This window comes from Hibiscus syriacus, unplaced genomic scaffold (genome assembly GCF_006381635.1).
Source record: "Hibiscus syriacus cultivar Baekdansim isolate YM2019G1 unplaced genomic scaffold, ASM638163v2 tig00024296_pilon, whole genome shotgun sequence".
NCBI classification, from domain to species: domain Eukaryota; kingdom Viridiplantae; phylum Streptophyta; class Magnoliopsida; order Malvales; family Malvaceae; genus Hibiscus; species Hibiscus syriacus.
Window position 1 is genome coordinate 64,932 of NW_024062518.1, and position 8,747 is coordinate 73,678.

The 8,747-nt window shown below is 33.9% G+C and overlaps 1 pseudogene; it reads left to right on the forward strand.

Moving 5' to 3' along the window:
- The first annotated feature begins 1,210 nt into the window (after nucleotides 1–1,210).
- LOC120210033 lies at nucleotides 1,211–3,983 on the forward strand (annotated as a pseudogene).
- Nucleotides 3,984–8,747: the final 4,764 nt, after the last annotated feature.

The following is an 8,747-nucleotide window of genomic DNA, read 5'->3' on the forward strand; positions in this document are numbered from 1 at the left end:
ATAATCCAGAAAGCTATCTCCAACAATTAAATCACAGGCAAACAACTATTTTGTGATTGCCGAGTCACTCACTGCTTACCCAACTCACCAAAACTCCAAGTTTGGGTAAAACTGGGATTTTTTTCCTTTTTCAGATCCATAAACTCGTTTTTTCAGACTCCGTTCGAGTTCAATCAAAGAATCGTTTCCGATTGTGACAACGTAGAATAGAGTTATTCCCCCTCCCCCCCAAGAATTAAGATTTTTTTCAAGTGTAGGGTTCGAGTATGTCGGTTGTGCGAAGATGGAGCGAGGGAATGTCCTCGGATAATGTTAAGGGTTTGATTTGGCTATTTCTTAAAGTTTATTTATTAGGGCAAGTTTCATCGTTAAGAAAAAGGCTTGAAAAAAGCAGGTGCTTCTGGCGTCAGGCAGGTACTGCAATTTATCAAAAGTTTACTTCTTTTTTAATGATTTGATTTCGGATTTCGTGTTTTCTTCTTTAATTTGGAAATTTTCAATTAGGTTTTTAAATAACTTGAAGTGTTGTGGGATTCTGTGAATAATTGTTTACGCAATTTAGAAAACGAATTTGAGTGAAGTGTAAGTGATGAATATTTATTTGACCTTTGAATTTAATTCATCAATGCGGGAATTAATCGATTTGAACTCTTGTCAGTCTAGCATGTAAGCTTGTATTTAGTAAACTAGTCTTCATGTTTTTCTTTTTCTTCATAAAATTAATCATTGTGTCTATCAAATTGCACCGACCTTTTCATATGCATCCTTTTGATCGTGGGTTTCAGTGTCATCTTTGATTGTATGTATCTTCTAACTTATTGGTTATGAATTGTTTACGAAATTCCTCATATGTCCAAGTTTCTGTATGCTGAAGTTTTGCATAATGTGGGAAAGAAAGATACAATATATCTTTATTGAATGAAATAGACGAAAATGATATGTTTTTTATTTTTAAAATTCAAGATGATCTTTGGTATTGCATGTGTGTTTTGTTGCTATTGGACAGAGTTTTTTCTATTCACTATAATTCTGTGTTTATTGCATAAAATTTTGTGCTGCATTTGCAATTAGATGTGTATTTTATAATTTTTGTTTTATCTCAATTATTTAAAGAACGTTTGAATGTATTTGTTATCAATATCATTTAGTGATTCTTCACCTTTTCGTTATCAATATAATTTTTGAGGAGTTTTTATTGTTCTTATGCATGATGAATCACGATGACATTAGTTTTTCTGGTTCTTACACAGGAGTTGGAGGGTATTCGTACTTGCTTGAGCCACTTTGGTGGGCTGGCATGATAACAAGTGAGTTTTATGGGTTTCTCATTGATAATTAACTCTATCTTATGGATTTTTTTTTCTTCCTATTTGGATCCTATATCGTCTTTTTCCTTTTCTCATTTTTAACTTATTTTCCAAATATTATCCCTGAAAGCAGATGTTATAAAAGATATGTTACACAATTAACAATGTGGTATTCTTGTCAATAATATATCTTGCATCCATGATAAGATTTTCTTAGTTACATTGCATCCTTACACTCAATGTTCAGGAAGTTATCAGACTTCAGCCTTTTAAAATACTAATGAGATAGTCAAGTTTTTTTTTTGCTTTTGATTCATGATTCTAGAGGAAAACGTAGTTAATTCTAATTGTTAATCAACTTTGCAACAGTGGTCGTCGGGGAAATTGCTAATTTTGCTTATGCATTTGCACCGGCAATACTGGTCACTCCTCTCAGTGCTCTCAGCATCATTATCAGGCATGCAAATTTGTCTCTCAAATTTAGGTTTGGCATTTAAGTGTTTATTGTTATCATCACTTCTAATGCAGTGTGGTACTTGCACATATCATTTTGCGGGAGAGGTTACATACTTTTGGGATTATCGGTTGTGCTTTGTGTGTTGTGGGCTCAACAACAATTGTATTGCACGCCCCCCCTGAACGTCATATTGAATCTGTAGCAGAAGTTTGGACTCTTGCTACGGAGCCAGGTTGCTTTTTCTTATAGATATTGTTGTAGCTCTTATGGTTTTTCTTCTTGAAGTTGTTGAACTACAGAAAAGGAAATGAATGTATCATATTTGATAATTTTTTGCAGGATTTTTGTTTTACACGGCTCTGGTCATAACATTGTCTTTATACTTATATTCCGCTTTGTTCCACAATATGGACAGACACACATTATGGTTTACATTGGAGTATGCTCTCTCGTGGGTTCTATTTCGGTATGCATCAAGACTAGGCTATTGGTTGCTTAATTCTGTGTCCGTTCAATTGCATTGCCTCCCCTCAGATTGTTGTTTTAAGAGTGTTCTTTGACAGGTCATGAGCGTTAAAGCACTCGGTATTGCATTGAAGTTAACATTTTCAGGAATGAATCAGCTTGTGTATCCACAGACATGGGCCTTTACTTTAGTTGTGGCTACTTGTGTGATTACCCAAATAAATTATTTAAACAAGGTAATGGTTACACAGGGTCTTTTCTTTCTTTGGTGCTCTCTATTTCCTAAAATGCCTAGATTTGTGCTTTTCTTTTGATTACTTTTCATGCCCATCAAAGAAAAGGAGCCGAAAGAAATGTTGGAATGAATGAAAAACTATCCAAAAAGAAAATTTTTCATTTTCTTCAAAATCTATTTCATTTTCCCCCGAAATGTTTCTTGTGGGTATTTTTGTTTATGGTGTTCATAATCATTAATTTAAACTTTAAATCAGTTGAAATTTATCTATTTATTATTTTCTTACTCCGAATCAATGTTTCCTTTTTTTTATTGTTTTTCTTTTTTTGCCTTCATAATTTCAGGCACTTGATACTTTCAACACAACCATTGTTTCTCCCATGTACTATGTTATGTTTACGTCACTGACCATTTTGGCTAGTGTGATCATGTTTAAGGTAATTTCCAGTCATTAATGGTATCAGAATGGCTCAGAAGTTTTAGTAATTGCAATGTTTAAAAGATCCTACTTGATACTTTCTGCCATATTGCACACAAATGTTATTGCAATTAATTTGTCTTCAACATGCAATGATTTGCTTAATCCTATATGTACTGTGCTTGCCTTTTTAAGGGAAAAAGAACTGTGTGTAGAAGTGTGGAATGTTTGGTCAGTCAAGATGTATCCGACAATTATAAGTTGCAATTTTCTTGTTTGGTTTCATATAGTGGCCCTGTTTGTGACTGCTATGATATGAAATAAAACTTCTTTTTGGTTCTGCGCTGGTTTTGATTGCTGGTGATCCCTTATCTGCGTTGTTCGCAAAGGGGCAGTTAAAGATTTGAGTTGCTTAGTTGATAACTGCTTTCAAGTTTTCTTTTGTTTAACTTGGATTGACCTTGGCCTTACCTTATTGAAGTTTGATATTCTGATATCAGGATTGGGATAGGCAGACACCAACTCAGATTATAACAGAGATGTGTGGATTTGTGACAATCCTCTCAGGAACTTTTCTTCTTCACAAAACCAAGGATATGGTTGATGGTATAACTGTCATGTACCTTGAACTGTGAATTCATACTCTTCACCATTCATTCTATAACATCTCCTTTTAGGCTCATAAAGAATGTTGTAGTCTAGAAACATTTATTGCTTTACACTTAATTTTAATAGAGATTATGTTAAACCAGGTCCGAGTTTGTCAACGTCTATGTCTATGCGATCATTAAAGCATGAAGAAGAGGAGGTGTTAATTGAAGGCATCCCTCTTAAGCGGCAGGACTCATTGAGAATACCTTAACTTAAGTTTTAGGACATCACAGGCTATTCCTACACGGCTCAAATAGCGAGTGGGGAGAAACACCTCGAGGCCTCGATGGTTGTATTTTATTACCAGCTTATACATTTTTTGGAGGGTACTTTGAGGTGGTGAGATGATTTTTCTTGGCCTTGTTTCTTTTATTATCATTAACCCTTTGGCTTCAAGATGAGACTATACATTTCAGCTATGCGTCAGCAGCTGGTTGGGCGAGTAGGACATCGCAGGGTCAGGGTGGTTAATACATGGTGTTATGGTTTGCTTTATTGTATCGAGTGGAATGGAACACTAAGAAACAATCAAATACATGCATTACTTATTTCTTTCAGTTGAAATGCTCTTTTTTATTGAACTCCTCAAAGAAAGAACATGTAGAAAAGTAGTTGAACACACCCCGCGATGGGCTTTGATTCAGTTTTTCATAGTGTCAAATAAATTTTATTCTATTGAAAAGATAAACAATTATTGTTCCCTCCCCCTTCTTCATTGCTAATTTATATTTTTGCTTTTGTAAGTTCTCCTAACCTAATAACATCAGAGCATTGATAAAGTTGGTGCAAATCAGAATCCCTGGTTTTAGTTTGTGTCTGCCTCTTGCTCATGTAAATAATCCAAAACTGAAATATAGGTCAAACCCTAATGAATAACCTTAAATTTGGGCGATTCTACTACAATAGTAACAGACAACACAAATCATAAAATTAAAAGATAGAATACTGTTTTTTACATTTTAATTTGATATAAGGACATCAACGAAAATGAATATGTAAAATAAAAAAGGTATATGTTGTCAACTGACAAGGGTCAATTTGTAAATTCAGCATTATTGGTTATGAGGTGTAGATTAAGGGATTGTTTTTGCAGCAGCATCCTAATAAAAGGGATGATCCAGGCCGTCGTCTTGCATGGGAACAGCAGCATCCATGGACTCAGGAGAGGGACTTGCATCAACCGATGGCACATTCATTGTCGATATTCCGGGTAATGGATCAAACACAGGGATCAAACCGGTGACACGATGACCTCGGCTTCAGCCATTTTCAACTACCAAAAGGTTTTCACCAATGTTAGTAGTATTAAGTAGGGATATCAACTACATGATGCATACAAAAAACTGTAAAAGTTGTCGTTTGCTCATCGTATTGAACAGGGTAAGTGGTATCAGCATTGAAGCCGAACATTGCAAGACCGATGCCTATGCAGCAAGACTCAAGCTAAGCCTTTACCTCTGCTTTCAATGCTCTAACATCGGCTGTCAAAACTGTGTTTTCTACGGCTGATTTGTCCGACTTTTGGATTATGGCAGTGGCTAGCCTGATATGACCGTATTATCTGCCTTAGTTGATCAGCCTACATACATTAAATAAGAGATTAGGATTTGTAAAGCTCAAAGCTGAGGAAGGGAAAACAGAAGAACCTGTGAGTGGAGTTGAGTGAATTGATCCTTCCATTTTCTTCTGGAGCGCCTAGCGGACTCTCGATTGATAGCTTCCTAAACCCACCACATGGATCAATGTTTGAATCATTAGATATGCAATTCAACGTAAAGAAAAAACGGTTACCTCCTTTCACGTTTTTGCATCATCAGAATCCATATTCCTTGCTCCGTTTTTCCTCTTCACAAGCAAATTCCACCGCTGCATAATCAACAGCGCCTACATATACAGAATATACCCACAGCTGCACATTACGAAATTTCAACGATTTTAAACCTTTACAAGTATCTTTGGATTACCGGCTGCATGCGATTCAACCGCAGGGTCTTGGAGTGTTACCAAGGATGCCCGCTCCACTCCAACCGCAAAGGATGCCTGTGATCCTCCAACCGCAAAGGATGCCTGCTCAATTCCAACCGCAGAGTCTTGGGTAATCCTGGTGATCCTCCAACCGCAAAGGATGCCTGCTCTACTCCAACCGCAGAGTGTTGGGGTAATCCCTGTGATCCTCCAACCCCGGAGTCTTGGGTATTCCCAAGAATGCCTGCTTGATATGTATTGACACCAAGTCACAGAGTGAAAGTGAATTAGAGATCCTTTTTCACTAAACATAAAAGCAACATGAAAGATGTTCACTCTTTTGGCGCTGCTCATGAGTCAACTTGTTGAATCTCGCAATAATAAAAAAAGTAGTATGAAAAGACGTACTCTTGACGTAGCATTGTCAACAGCAGCAAAAGCCAAGTTCTCAGGAAAAGCATCTAAATCCATGGGAACATTAACCACCTCCTTATTCTCCAGGTACCAAACTAACTGCTGTAAACTCAACTCCGACTCCCTCGCTGCATGTTAGGACCCAGTCGTCATCGCCGCCTGCTGGGAAGTAAGAGGAAAACCACAATTCGTTGCCGGAAAAGCTGTCCATTCTGTGGGTTGGTTGGCCTGATCTCGTTTATCGTTTCTATTTATACAAAGTTTTTGTTGATTCTGATTTATTCTCTTTCCTTTTTTTTTGGTCCAAATCTTCTGATTCAAATTTGACTAGATATTATTTCTCTCATTATGCATTAGCTTTTTTCCGTCTTTAATTAATAATGAACTATATTGGGCAAATATTGAAAGCTCATTGATTTCAACAAAAATTGTTTTCTCATACACCGCCTTTTTCACTTGACTAGGATTTAGTTAGGAGGTGAAATCAGGTAATCGTTCAAGTTTTAGTTGAATTATATTAAGTCAGTCAAATTAGATAGATCGTGTCAGGTCAATTTGATGGTTCGACTCAGATTAAGTCAAATTCAGGTCAAATTAGTTCGAGTCATTTTCAGATTGATTTGACATCAGATTCAGTTAGAATTCAGATCGATATCAGTTCAGATCAAAATGGTTCAGGTCCGAAGCAGTTAAATACCATGCTAATTCAGGTTTATGGATTTCAGTCGGATCTCGTTAGTTTGGGTTAATTATTTTTTGTCTTTCTTAAACGACAAGTTGTAATTTGTAATTGTATATGATTTGGAGTAAATTACAAAAATATAAATATTATGGGTCAATTTTAATAAAAATAAAATTTTAAGGACTAAATTGAATAAACATGAATTACAAACAATAATTTAAATAAATTAAACAACATGAAAGGATGAGGGATCAAATCGAAATAATTATAAAATGTTAAGTTGAAATTAATATAAAGATGGACCAAATTGAATCCATTTAAAAAGATGGTGAATAAAGTTTAAAGGGTTTGGAGATTATGATCTAATTTATAGTTTGAAATGAAGTTTATTATTTGATTTGTTGGGTTTGAAGTAAATTAAAAAGTATAAATAGTATGGGTCAATTTCATATACAAATATAATTTAAGAACTAAATTGAACAAATAGAAATTGCAAGTTAAGATTTAAATAATTAAACAACATATAGGGATCAAATCAAATAATTGTAACTTGTGAAGCTGAAACTAATATAAAAATGGACTAAATTGCATTCATTTCAAAAGTTGAGGAACAAAAATTTATAAGGTTTAGATTTTATACTATAATTTAAGGACTAAATTGATTAAACATGAAATTACAAACTTAATTTAAATAAATTAAACAATATTCAAGGATCAAATTAAAAGAACTATATATATATTTGAAATAAATAAAATCCATTTTATTAATATAAGATCATTTGTATTACTAGTTACATAACCCAATATTTATAAAACTCATTTGTAAATCTAATATACAATTAAGTATATATGTGTATATATATAAAAGTCATATATGTACATATGTATTTGCATGATGTATGTAATATAAGTTTAATATATATATATATATATATATATATATATATATATATACATTTATCAATGATCAATTATATGTATATATATATTATCGGTTCAATTTGGGTTCAAGTCATTCTCAGACCGGGTACAGTTCGGGTTTATATTCACAATTTTCAGGTCCAACTCACGTTCAGGTAAACACCTGTTTGAATTCGAGTTGGTTTCGATCACCACCGCTCATCACAAACAATTTTAACTCGAGTCGATTTCAGTCAGTTTTACAGGTCGAGTCAACTTTTTACATCCCTACTTTTGGCAGTAGAATTTTTTCGTGCAATTGAATGGATTTTTATTTGTTTCTAAAATAAATTATTCGGTTGTGGGCCTTTTGGCTGTATTAAATTCTTATTCGTGTAAAAATAGTATCAATTTTCATAAATTTATCCTTTAGATCAATTTTGATGATATCAAGATAAAACTTTAAGGAAAGGTAAACTAAAAATGGTAATAAAGTAAGATCAATGTTTAATTATCAAATTTATTTATATTATAAGTTAGCTTTGTGCGTAGTTTTTACTACTTTTTCCCTAAGTTTACTTACTAGTAGTACTATTATTCTTTCTATTATTAATTTTCATCTATTATTTACTTTATTTATTATTTTCTAATGTAAATCTAATAACCATTATTAATATTTGTGAGCATAATTTACAAGTGAATCTAATAACCAGTTATGTTATGAAGCTCTTTGTCTTGTCCGAGCGGTACGAGTGAGAAAGCCACTTTCTTACCGGATCAACGATGGAAAAAATTAAAATATGATATATCGCGAGCAAAAGGCTAAGCATAGTTGGAAGTTGGGTGTTTTCCAAAACCAATTGGGCTTTGCATATTATTTATGGGTAAATTATATATACTATCTTTCCAATTTTTCTCATTCAACTTTTAATTTTTCTATTTTACTCACTGAACTTTATAAATTGAATCACTTGCTCACTCTGTCATTAATTTAACAACGTTATGATGTGACACAAGCATAAAAATGTCGTTTCAAAACTCAAATATACACCAAAACGACATCGTTCTGAATCATATATTGAAGTTAGGTGAGTAAAATAGGAGAGAGAGTAAGTTCAATGAGGAATTGTGTAATTTACCCTTTTCATTTTCTTCTCCATTTTCTCTCCTCCGGCCACCATGTCATTTTCATTCTGGCCACTGCGATCCCAAATTTCTTGGGTCAATTCATCTAGACCCGTTGAGTCTGAATC